The 14,224-nt window shown below is 36.6% G+C and overlaps 1 protein-coding gene across 3 annotated transcripts in view; it reads left to right on the top strand.

Moving 5' to 3' along the window:
- The window catches only part of VWA3B (von Willebrand factor A domain containing 3B), a 199,950-nt gene that overhangs the window by 121,086 nt on the left and 64,640 nt on the right, over positions 1–14,224 (top strand). The window lies entirely within an intron of this gene.

Below are 14,224 nucleotides of genomic sequence, written 5' to 3'. Positions count from 1 at the left end.
ACTCGAGGCAGCCTCTCCTTCCCATGTGGGGGTGGGGCCGGAGCTTAATGTCAAGCCATGCTTCCTGAGCCTAGACCCGTGTCCTGAGCCTCCTCCCTTCCCCTCTTCCTGCCCTAATGCCCACTGCGCTCCAGGCAGGCCCTGGAGTGCTCTGGAAGGGATGCCAGGGGCGTTCCCTGACCACTTAGTTCTGAAGGTTCAGGGCCCAGGAACGCCAACCCCTAGCAACCAGGAAAGAGGGGAGATAAAAAAAACAACCATGTTTCTGTGTGCTCTCCTATTTAAAGGCTTCTCCCAGAATTCCTGCGCAGCCGGTGTGCATCAACCTGGTTAACAGGGCAAGGCACACTGGTTCGGCAGCCAGCCACACTACAGCGGCCACTTATATGCCATCCGGCACTCTCCAACCCCTCCTACATTTCAGGGCAGGGTTTCCCCTACTGTAACTGTGAACAATTTGGAGATAACAGTCCCACAAAAAAAGAGCTGAACTCCTGACCTGGACATTGTGACAGCTCACCTTGATGAAAATAGCTGGAAAAAAATCACTGGATATAGAGTTGTGTCCAAATGAAAGGGAAATCTAGCTATACAAGTTCCCAGACATGTAAAAAGTATACTAGAAAAACAGGTTTACTGGTGTAGGTTGGCAGGACTAGCCAAAGGACACAACCACAACTGGCCCAGTATGGGCAATCTTTTTATCTCCACAGACCTGAGACTCTCCTCCTGTGCACAGACACCAGAGTGGGTGGGAAGAACAGGAAAGAGGAACCCAGCTGGAGCAAGTGGCCCATGCTGGGAACACTCATTTTCCTTAAAGGCCAGGGACAGTCCTACCCCACTCAGTGACACAGAGATACCGAGGGGTCACAGGACACATCTAGAAGCTTGACTGAAGGAAACCACTCTGCCTTCTCTGGCAGCACCAGCAGGGACCAGAGACACAGTGATGGCAGATTAACAAAGACCACCAATATAAAACAAACAAACAAAAAAAGCTCTGAAAATTAAATTACCATTGAAATAACAACTCACAAAAGTAGGACAAGAGCACATGCTAAATTTAAACATGGTGACTACCAGCTAAAATAAAAAATTTTAAATGGGATCCAGAGTTTTCTAAAAATAATAGAAAAAATGTCCAAAATATACTAAAAAGTCACCCGTTATACCAAGAACTAAGAAAATTACAACTCAAATGAGAAAAGACAGTCAAATGATGCCAACACTGAAATGGATCAGATGCTAGGATTACATGACAAGAAGCTTAACAATCATAAAATGCTCAATAATCAACTGCAAATTATTCAGAGATAAATAAGCAAATATAAATCTCAGCAAAGAAGTGAAAGTTATAAAAATTTCCAAGTGGAAATTACAGAACTACAAAATACAGTAACAGATATAAACCCACTGAATAAGGTCAATAGTAGGGTGAAAAAGACAGGATAGTATTAGTGAGTTTAACGTCAGGCAGAATTCTACCAGTCTGAACAAGAGAGAAAATAGACTAAAAATCAAAGAAAAGACAAGAAAGAAAGAAAAAGAAAAGAGTCACAGTAACCTGTGGGACAATAACCAAAGGTCAAACATAGTATCATGAGAGGTCCCCAAGGAAAGGAGAAAGAAAGTGAAAGACTGAAGAAATAGTGGCTGAAAACTTCCAAAATTTGATGAAAAATATAAATATACAGACTCAAAAAGCTAAGTAAACTCCAAATAGGATAAATGCAAAGAAATTCATGTCAAGGCACTTCATAGCTAAACATTTGAAAATCAAAGACCAAGAATAAAAATCTTAAAAATAGCCTGAAATAAATGACACCAAATTGATAGTGGATTTGATAGATTTCTTATCTGTAACCAAGGAGGCCAGGAAAAAAAGTAGCACAACATTTTTTACATGGGGCAAGAAAAGAACCAACGACCACAAATTTCATATCTGGTAAAACTATCCTTCAGAAATAAAGAGGAAATGAAAATATTTTCAGACAAATAACATTTAAAAGAATTTGTTGCTAGAAGACCTGACTTTAAATTGACCACAGGAAGTTCTTCAAGAAAAAGGAAACCATAAAAGAAGGAATCCTGGAACATCAGGATAAAAGTGAAAAAATATTAGTAGTTATAATAGACTATCCTTTTCCTCATGAGATTTATTAGTCATATTTGATAATTGAAATAAAAACACTATCAGATACTAAGGATAAGAATACATAAAAGGGTGGAAGTTAACGGGACCTAAATAGAGGTGAAGTTTCTGTATTTCTCTCACAGTAGTAAAATATTGATTGCTAGTATACTTTTATAAATCACATATATATGATGTCATATCCAGAGAAACCCTTACTAAAACCAAACAAAGAGACACACTCAAAAGCACTACAAATAAACCAAGATAGAATTATATTTAAAAGTTAAAGTAACCCGAAGAAAGGCAAGAAAAGTGAAGCAGAGGGTCAGACCATGAAAATAAACAGAAAATAGTAAAACAATAGATGTAAATGCTAATATCAGTAGTTACTTTAAATGTGAAGGGTCTAATTATGTCATAAAAACCATATATTGGTACAGTAGATAAAAGAAGGTGACTGAATTATATACTGCTTACAAGAAACTCACTTCAAATACAATGACATAGGTAGGTTCAAGTAAAAGGATGGAAAAGACATAAATATTAAAAAGCTGGACTGGCTATGTTAATAACTGATACAATAGATTTCAGAGCAAAGACAATTTACATCATAATAAAAGAATGAATCCACCAGGAAAATATTCAGGCCCCGAATGTGTGTGCACAAACCAATACAGCCTTACAAGATCTGAAGCAAAAACTGATAGAGTCAAAAAAACAAATGCATAAATATAAAGTTATAGTTGGGGACTTCAACACTTCCCTCTCAGCAACTAGTAGACCTAGTTGACATAAAATTATCAGGAATAGAGATCTGAGCAATACAAGCAACTATCAAGATCTAATTGACATGGATATAATACTCCCCAACACAACAGAATACATGTTTTTCCAGTACTCAAAAAATATTTATCAAGATAGGCCATAAAATGGAAAATAAACAATCCTAAACTAATCTAAGACATGAAATCACAGTTTGTTCTCTGACCACAGTGGAATCAAACTAGAAATAAATGATAGAAAAATGGCAGGAAAATATCTAACATGGAATTTAAGCAACACAGTTCTAAATAACATAAGTCAAAGAGGAAGTCTCAAAGAAAATAATACTTAAAACTAAATGAAAACAAAAACACCACATATCAGACTATGTAGGATGAAACTAAAACAGTGTTGGGAGTAAAATTTATAGTATTAAATGCTTATGCTGGAAACAAGGAAAGGTATTCAATCAACAATCTGAGTTCCTGTCCCAAGAAATTAAAACAAAAAGCAAAATAAACCCAAAGCAAGCAGAAGGAAGGACACAATAAAGAAAAGAGCATAAATCAATGAAATTGAAAATAGAACAAAACAGAGAAAGGCAATGAGATGAAAAAATCTCTTTGGGGGAAAAAAACTCAAGAGTTGATTAAAAATCTCTTGAAAGGCTGACAAAGGCAAAAACATAATTCACAAAGCTCTAATATCAGAAACGAAAGAGAGGACATTACAATAGATCTTGTAGTCATTAAAAAGATAATAAAGTAATATAATGGACAACTTACACTCATAAATTTGACAACTTAGAAAAAAATGGATCACTTCCACAAAAACTACAAACTACCAAAAGCCAACCAAGATAAAATGGACAATGTAAATAAATTGAACTAATAATTTTAAAACTTTTGAAAATTCTCCATGGAGAATTTTATTAAACATTCAAAGAAAAACTAATCCAATTTATTTCAACAAATGGAAGAGAGGAATTACTTTCTAATTCCTGGGGCTATTTCTATTTTATGGGGCTATTAGTACCTTGACACCAAAACCAAATAGACAGTATTAAAAAAAATCTACATACCAATATTCCTCATGAACAAAGATGCAAAAATCCTCAATAAAATATTAGTAATTTGAACTCAGTGATGTATTAAAAGAATTTTACATTATGACAAAGGGGGATTTATTCCAGGTATAAAAGGCTGGTTCAACATTGGAAAACCTAGGCCTGTCTGTTGTAGCTCAGTGGGTTGAGCATGGGCTGCGAACCAAAGGGTCGCCAGTTCAATTCCCAGTCAGAGCACATGCCTTGGTTGCCAGCCAGATCCCTGGTAGGGGTCATGGGACAGTCAACCACACATTGATATTTCTCTCCTTCTCTTTCTTACTCCATTTCCCTCTCTCTAAAAATAAATAAAATCTTTAAAAAATAATAATAAATAGCTTTACAAAAAAGAAAATCTACATAATCCAGCATTTCAACAGGTAAAGAAGAGAAATCATACAGTCCTATCAATTGTGCAGAAAAGGCCTTGACCAAATCCAACACCCATTCATGTTAAAAACTCTCAGCAAAATAGGAATAGAGGAGAACTTTCTCAACTTACATCATCATAGCACCTACAGCTAAAATCACATTTAATACTGAAAGATTAATTTCCTCCTAAGGTTAAGATAGAGACAAGGACATCCATTCTAACCACTCTTATTCAGCATGCTACCAGAAGCTTTACCCATGGCAACAAAGCAGCAAAAGAAATAAAAGGCATGCATATTAGAAAGGAAGGAATAGAACTATCCCTCTTTGTAGGTACCATATTGTGTACATGGTAAACCACAACAGATCTGAAACAAAGAAAAAAAAAAAACTTCCAGAACTCTTAAGTTAGTTCAGCAAGGTCATTGGTTACAAGATCAATACACAAAATTTAATCATATTTTGATAAAGTAAAAATGGACATGCAGAACTCAAAACTAAATAGTCACTATCATTTATAATCACTCCGAAGAAAATGAAATAGGTATACACTTAAACTATGTACAGGATTTTCATGCTGAAAATTTTCTTTTTTTTCTTTTTAAATTTAATCTTTATTATAGTTTTTCCATTACCATTTAGTCCTTTTATACTCCCCTCCCCTCAGCAATCACCACATTATTGTCCATAAAATGCAGTAGTAAGAAATTAAAGACATAAATAAATGAACAGACAACATATTCACAGAATGGATGACTCAGCATACTAGAGATGTCAGTTCCCCTTTATTTGATCTATACATTTAATAAAATTCCCATGAAAATCCCAGTAAGGTTGTTTTATAGACATAGTCAATCTTATTCTAAAATTTTTATGGCAAGAAACAGGCCCTAGAAAAACTCAAACAATCTTGAAAAAGAATAAAGTGGAAATAAACCTTACTCTATAGCTGCATTAATCAAGACAGTATAGTTTTGTTGGAGGAATAGACACATAGGCCAATGGAATAGAATGTAGAACTCAGAAATGTACTCACACAATGTACCAGACTGATTTTTGACAAAGTGCAAAAACTAGAGGAAGGAGAGACTTTTCAACAAATGGTTGGAGCAACTGGACATTTGTAAGCAAAATAATGAACTTCACCCTACATCTCACTTGTGCAGATATTAACTCAAAATGAAGCACTGACTTAAATGTAAAACTATAAAACTTCTGGGAAGAAATATAAGGAAAAAAATCTTGAGGACATCAGGCTAGGCAGAGAAGTTTTACTCTTGACACCAAAACCATGATCTATGAAAGAAAGTATGACTTCACTCATACATGGAATCAAATGAACAAACTGAACTAACAAGCAAAATAGAGACAGATTCATAGATAGAGAGCAGGATGACAGCTAAGGGTGGTGGGTGGAAGGTAAATGATGGAGGGATTGAGCAAAAAAGAAAAAGAACTCATGGACATGGACAACAGTGTGGTGATTGTGTGGGGGAGGAGGGTATAAGGGGAGCAAATGGTAATGGAAAAATACAATAAAGAAAGAAAAAAAGAAAGTACTGATAAATTAGACCTCATCAAAGTTAAAACTTTTTATTCTGTGAAAGACTCTGTTAAGAGAATGAAAAGATAGTCTGTGGACTTGGAGAAAGTATCTGCAAACAACATCTCTGACAAAGGCCTAGTATCTAGAATGTATGAGAAACTCTAAAAACTCAGCAGTAAAAACCAAATCATCCAATCAGAAAACGGGCAAAAATACCTGCACTGACATTTCACTGAAAAGTAGATATGAATGGCAAATAAGCATATGAAAAGGTGTTCAACTCATTGGCCATTAGGGGAATGCAAATTAAACTGCCATGAAATACCAGTGCCTGTCAATCAGAATGGCTAAAATGAAAAATTGTAACAAAATTGAGTGCTGGCAAGGATGAGGAGAAACCAAATCATTAATACAGTTGTATGTAATTTTTTGTAGGGATGCAAAATGTCACAGCCACTCTGGGAAAGTTTGACAATTGCCTTCAAAACTAATATTTAATTACCATATGATCCAATACTTGCTCTCTTAGACATATATTTCATAGAATAAAAACTTTCATTCACATAAAAGCCTGTACTTGAATGCCGATAATGACTTTATTTTTATTAGACAGGAACACAAAACAACCCAGATATCCTTCAGCAGATGAATGGTTAAATCAACATGACATGTCCATATTCTGCAATATTACTCAGTAATAAAAGAAATGATTATTGATATGTGCCACAACTTGTATGAATTTCTGGGCAATTATGCTGAGGGAAAAAGCCAATCTTAAAAAGTTATATACTGTATAATTCCATTTGTATAATGATTTTTGAAATGACAAAACTTTGTAAGTGGACACCAAATCAGTGGTTGCTAAGGTTTAGGAAAGATGTGAGAAGGAGACAGGAAGGTGCATATGGTTACAAAAAAGCAACATGAGGCCTTCTTGTGATGATGGAACTGTTCAGTGGCTTGACTGTAGTGGCAAATGTACAAACCTACACAGGTGAGCACATTGTATACAACTAAATATACACACACAAATTAGGACAAGTAAAATTGGCTAATCTGAATATGATTGGTGGCTTTTATCCATTCCAATATCCTTGTTGTGATATTCTATTATTGATTTTCAAGGTGTTCACCATTTTGGGTGAAGGGTATATGGGATCTCTCTGTATTATTTATTACAAATGCGTGTGAATCTACAGTTATGTGGAAATAAAAATTTTAATTTAAAAAAGACTAGACAATTTACTGGTAATACAAAAAATAATAAATTTACATCAAAGATTAGATGATCAATTGCTTAAAAGATACATATTACCAAAACTCTCTCAAGAATGAGAAAACCTGAACAACCTTACATCTATTTAAAATACTGAATTTGTAATTAAAAACCTTTTTTGAAAAGAAGACCAGTACTGGATGACTTCACTGCTGATTTGTATCAAGATAATATCAATTCTACAGAAACTCTTTCAGAAAATTTAATGAAAAGAATACTTTCCAACTCATTCTATGAGGCTAACATTAATCTGATACCAAAACATCAAAAATATATTATAAAAATTTATAGGCTAATATCACTCATGAATATAGACACAAAAATTTTAAACAAAATTTGGAAAATTGAAATAAAAATATATATTAAAAGTCTAATGATTAAATACTAAGTTGAGCTTACTCCAGAAATGCATGGTTGATGCAATTAACCATATTAAATACCTTAAAAACCAACTTTACAATCAATTTATACACAAAAAGCTTTGACAAAATCCAACATGCATTTCTAATAAAAGCTGTCAGTGAAATATGAATAGAATGGACTTCCTCAATCCGATAAATGGTATCTTGTGAAAAACCTACAGCTAACATGCTTCAATGGTAAAAGATTGTATGCTTTTCCCTCAATAGCAGGAAAATGACAAGGATGTCTGCTTTCACCATACTTATTCAACAGTGTAATGGAGGTTCTAGTCAGTGCAATAAAACAGGGTCAGGGATGAACTGGGGGAAAGCATATAGATTGGAAAAAATGAAGTGAAACTGTATTTTCATTCAACATAGTTATCTATGCAGAAAGTTCAATGGAATATACAAAAAAGCTACAGGAACAAAAAGTTAATTTAGCAAGAATGTAGGATGCAAACTTAATATACAAAAAATGAATTTTGTTTCTAGCTATTAACAAAAACAATAAAAATAAATAAAAATTATTTACACTAGCATCAAAAATATTAAATATGTAGGGAAAAATCTACCAAAGTATGTGAAAGACGTGCACATTGAAAACTGAACAATGTTACTGAGAGATATATCTTGTTCATGGGCCAAAAGATATGACAATATTAAGATGTTCATTCCCTTTCAATTGGTCTATAGACTCATTGCAATCAAAATACCAATCAAAATACCAACATATTTTTTGTAAAAATTAACAAACAAATTCTATGGAAATGAAAAGGCAAACTTTTCATTTAGAATAGCCAAACAACTTAGAAAAAGAAAAACAAAGTTGGTAACTAATACTACCTGATTTCAAGACTTATAATAACACTATAGTAATCAAAACAGTGTTTTTTAATGTTAATATTGGCATACAGATCAATGGAACACAATAGAGAAACCATATATAGACAAACACTCATGTGAACAACTGATTTTCAAAAAAGATGCAAAGACAATTCAGTGAAGAAAGAATAGTTATATTTTTTTTCTTCAAGAAGTGGTGTAGGAACTTCCAGTCAAGATGGCAGCATAGGTAAACATGGCTTGACCCCTCGCACAACCACATCAAACTTCAAACTAAACTATAGAACACCATCATTCAAAACCATCAGAAATTGAACTGAATGGAAATCCTGCAACTATGGAATTAAAGAATAAACTACACATATACTGGTAGAAGGGGTGTAGACACAAAACAAACTAGTTCCACACCCATGTGTGGCAGATAAAAATCCGGGGGATATCTTAGGAGTGAGGGGTCCCAGCCCCACACTGGTCTTCCATCCCAGGCTTCCAGTGCCAGGAAGATAAGTCTCCATAAATTCTGGCTGTTAAAACCAGTGGGGATTGAGGCTGTGGAAGACAGAAACTGCTGGACTCCCTGGCAGATCCTCTTAAAGGGCATTCACAGACATACTCAGACTCCCTTCTTCTGAGCTCCAGGGCAAGGGCAGCAGATTGAAAAGCACCAGAGATGTATGGGGAGAAAATGAAGTGTCTGGCATCAGGGCAACAGCTGGAAGGAAGCTTTCTCCCTGACAGATGTGCTGATGGAAGCTATTGTTCCTTTTCTGAGCCTTTCCCCCACAGAGCCAGAGAGCTAGCAGGCAAACATCATATCTGAGACTCTGTCAACCTGGCTCACACTGATTGCCCCAACCTGGTGATTCCCACAGGCTCTGCCCCACCCAACTTTCAGGTCCAAGCAGTTTCCAGTGGCTTTTCTATAGAATGGCTTGTCTTGGCCCATGCTTCACATTTTCCTAAATTCTATCAAACAAGCAGCATCTGGCTTCAGTGAGCCCCATACCTCTCAGTAAGTCACCCCAGGCCTGGTGCTAACAGCAACAGGCCTTGGTTCATGGCTTGGCCTTGCCTGGGCATCTCCAAGCCCAGCACAAGTAGCATCCATCTGCAGATCACTTTGTAGCTTATGCTGTGTGACACCAGACAGAACACAGGCAGTGACTGATCTTGGTTATGTCAACAGCAGTCAAGGCTCAACTAAACAGGAGGGTGCACGCAGCTGACATGATGAGCATACCTTGAGTACCCAGCTTGGATAATAGAGGAGATGGTGCCATTGACCCTACAGGATACCTACTATATATATCAGGTCACTCTACCAACGCTGGGAGATGTAGCAGTTCTACTTAATACATAGAAACAAGCACAGGGAGGCTGCAAAAATGAGGAGACAAAGAAACATGGACCAAATGAAAAAACAGAGCAAATCTCCAAAAAGGAACTAAACAAAATGGAGTCAGTCAACCTAATAGATGTAGAGTTCAAAACAGTGGTTATAAGGATGCTCAATGAACTTAATGAGAACTTCAACAGCATAAAAAAGATCCAGTCAGAAACAAAAGATACACTAATTAAAACAAAGAACAGTTTATGGGGAATAAACATTACAATGGATGAAGCCAAGAATCAAAGCAGCATTTTGGAATATAGGAAGCAAAAAACACCCAATCAGAACAGAAAAAAAAATTTTCAAAAAAAATGAGGAGAGTGTAAGGAACAACTTTAAGTGTACCAACATTTTCATCATGCAGGTATCAGAAGGAGAAGAGAGAGAGAGAAGGAAATTGAAAACCTATTTGAAAAAATAATGCCAGTAAACTTTCCTAATTTGGTGAAGGAAATAGACATACAAATTCAGGAAGAGAGTCCAGGAATAGACATACAAGTCCAGGAAGAGAGTCCCAAACAAGATGAATCCAAAGAGGCTGACACCAAGACACATCATAAATAAAATGCCAAAGGTTAAGATAAAGAGAGAATCTTAAAAGCAGCAAGAGAAAAGCAGTTAGTTACCTATAGGAGAACTCCCATAAGACTGTCAAATGATTTCTCAAAAGAAACTTTGCAGGCCACAAGGGATTGGCAAGAAATTTTCAAAGTGATGAAAAGCAAGGACCTACAACCAAGATTACTCTACCCAGCAAAGCTGTCACTTAGAATCGGACAGATAAAGAGCTTCCCAGACAAGAAAAGGCTAAAGGAGTTCATCACCAGCAAATCAGTATTATATGAAATTTCAAAGGGTCTTCTTTAAGGAGATCAAAAATATAAACAATAAAATGACAATAAATACATATCTATCAACAATTGAATCTAAAAATACCCAAAATAAATGAACAAGAAGAACAGAAACAGAATCATAGATACAGAGAACATTATGATGGCTGCCACATTGGAGGGGGGTCAGGGCATGGGTGAAAAAGGTGAGATTAAGAAGTACAAATTGGTAGTTACAGAATAGTCATGGGAATGTAAAGTACAGCATAGGGAATAGAGTAGCCAAAGAACATATATGCATGACCCATGGCGTGGGCATTGCCTGAGGGAGTAAGGGATGTCCTGGGTAGAGGAGCCAAAGGGGGGAATATTGGGATAACTGTAACAGCATAAACAGTAAAATATAATTTAAAAGAAAGAAAGAAATGATGTAGGAAAAGTTGGATATCCATACACAAAAAACGAACTTTGAGCCATACCTTATTCAAAAATTAACTGCAAAGGATTCATGGACCTAAATGTGAAGCCTGTATTTCTCTCCTTCTAGAGGAAAACATATAAAAAAGCCTTTGTCATATTAGACAAAAAATATTTTAATAGGATTTGAAAAGCATGATTCATATAAGAACAAATTGATAAATTAGACATCAAAATTAAAAACTTCTATTTAAAAGACAATGCTAGAATCATGAAAAGACAAATTGGGAGGGATCTAAGATGGCGACAGAATAGCAGGCAGCTCCATTCATCTGTGCTCAGACACAGACTGGACCTAAAGTCAGAACATAGAGCAGAGAGTGAGTGAAAGCATCTGTGAGTGAGAGTGTATGTGGACAAGAGTGTGGGGAGTGCGTAGTGGTACACAGGAACCACCCGCCTACAGGGTGCCTGCTGGCCTGGGCTTTCTCAGCAGACCACCACTGCTGCCCAGCCCAGCACTGCTGGCTGCACAGAGTTGGGGGTGCTGTAGATTGGCTTAGGATCTGTGAGCTACTGGGATGGCATGAAAAGGCCTAGGAGGTGTGGGCTTCAGAAACTGCACAACAGGAACAGGAAGGCCTGAGGCAGAAGACCTCTGGACGGAGCAGGGACAGCATGCCATTATCACCTTGTGTTATAGTAGAGCTGAGGGGATCTTCCCAATGCCATCAGGGAAAGATTCAGAGAGAAACTTTATCTAAAATTGTCAGAGGCCGTGTAAGGAGGAGGCCAGAATTGACTGTGAGAGACTGTGATTTGCAGGGAGAGGGAGCACATGGAGAACAGGACCCCAGGGACCCTCACTACAGTGTGGGGGTCATAGAGAACCTCTTTTAAAAGGGGAGTTGAGAGGTTCCCAAGGCTTGGCAGGGACCTGGGCCCACAGACCAGTGCATGTGGGTGGGATGCAGCATCGTTGCTAACCAAAACTCAGAGGCAGAGAAAATATTGTTAGCATTCCTTCTCCCTTTATACTTTCAAAATAACTTCTCTTTCTTCTAGACGTCTTTTAAGCTCTTCTTTCTTTCCTTTTGCCCGCTTACTCCCATTCCACCTATATACTTCTTAGCTCATTGGTTATTATTTCTATGGTGCAGCTTTTACTGCAATTAGGTCCATATTAGTTTATACATGTATATATGTATGTGTGTGTGTATATATATATATATATTGTTGTGGTCGTGGTTGTCTATTTTTTATCTCACTAGATATATACAAATATATATTTTTTCTTTAAATTTTCATTTTAACCTAATACTACACACTTTTCCTCTCTTACTCCATTCCACTTCCCTCCTCCCATTTTTATTTACAAAGTAAATTTTATTTTTTTCCTGCTTTGCTTTGTCTCTATTCCCTACTCTTATTATTGTCCCTCCCTCTACCCCCCCAATTTTTTTTTGTTTCATTAGTCATCTCATATTCATTTTCCTCTCTTATAATAGTCTTCATCTCTTAACACCTTTATTAATATTGGTGCATTGGCTGTTGATAATGTAATTGTGGGTGGGGGTTATCATTGAGGGAGTGGGTCTGTTTCCTGGGCTGTTTGATTCTTGTTCTGGTAGCACCTGTACAATAGTATACATGATGTGAAGGGCAGAGTGACTCTCAGTCAGTCAGCCAGAGGGATGATCCCATCAAAGAACAACCCAGCAATAATCAAAGCTCTATTGCAACCAGAGAGCCCACATAAAAGACAAAGGGCAGTTTGAGAGCATCAAGCCCAGGTGATTAAGGAGACTGCACCACTGAGTTTCCCACAGGTCTCCTACCACAGAAGATCACACCACAAAGACAGGGAGTCAAAACAGATAAATCTGTCCTGGCTGGTGTGGCTCAGTAGATCTCTGCCCAGACTGAGAACCAAAGGGTTGCTGGTTTGATTCCCAGTCTAGGGCACATGCCTGGGTTCAGGCCAGGTCCCCAGTAGGGGGGCCATGTGAGGGGCAACCACACATTGATGTTTCTCTCCCTCTGTTTTTCCCTCCCTTACCCTCTCCCTAAAAATAAATAAATAAAACCTTAAAAAAAAAAACCTTCACAACAGTATGGATGGAACTGGAGAGTATTATACTAAGTGAAAAAGCCAGGCAGTGAAAGACAGATACCATATGATCCCACTTATGAGTGGAACCTAATCAACAAAACAAACAAAAGAGCAACACAGAACCAGAGATGTGGAAGTAAAGAACAAATTGACAGTGACTGGAGGGGAGGAGGGAAAGGGATAACAGGGGAAAGTAGGGGAGGGGTTAAATAAAGGAACATGTATAAAGGACCCAAGGACAGGTTAACAGAGTGGGAATTGACTGTGGGAACAGGGTGTGGGGGTATGGAGAGGGCAGGGGAGAGCAATGGGAGGGATTGGGACAACTGTAATTGAACAGCAATTTTAAAAAAGACAAATTGTAAACTGTAAGAAATTATCTTCAAATTGTATATCTAATGAAGGACTTCCATCCAAAATATATAAATATCTCTAAAAACTCAATGATAAGGTAACTAAAAAAATGGACAAAATATTTGAGCAGATATTTTACCAAAGAAGATATATGCATGGCAAATAAGAACATGAAAAATGCTTAACATTATTAATTATTAGGGAAAATACAAATGAAAACCACAATGAGATACCATTGCCCAGCTGTGAGAATGGGTAAAAGTAAAATGATTGGCCACACCAAGTATTTGCAAGAATGTGGAGGAACTAGAACACTCATGCATTACTAGAAATATCTACTAGTACAGTCATTCTGGAAAAGAGTTTAGTAGTTTCTTTAAAAGTTTCACATCACCCGTCATATGATCCAAACATTCTACTCCTAGATAACTTCCCCCCAAAAATGAAAGCAAGTGTCCATACAAAGCCTTGTACACAAGTGTTCATATAATAGCCCAAACCTTGAAACAATTCAAATGTCCAAATATAGGTGATTAAATGTTGGTATTTAATATACAATATAATACTACTGAGCAATAAAAATGAATTCTTTATTGATTCATGCTCCATGAGTGAATCTTAAAATAATTATATGAGTGAAAGAAGTTAGCAAAAAAGAATATGTACTTTATGATC

This window comes from Phyllostomus discolor, chromosome 6, assembly GCF_004126475.2.
Source record: "Phyllostomus discolor isolate MPI-MPIP mPhyDis1 chromosome 6, mPhyDis1.pri.v3, whole genome shotgun sequence".
In the NCBI taxonomy this organism is placed as follows: Eukaryota; Metazoa; Chordata; class Mammalia; order Chiroptera; family Phyllostomidae; genus Phyllostomus; species Phyllostomus discolor.
This window is presented reverse-complemented; position numbering and strand designations above follow the sequence as displayed.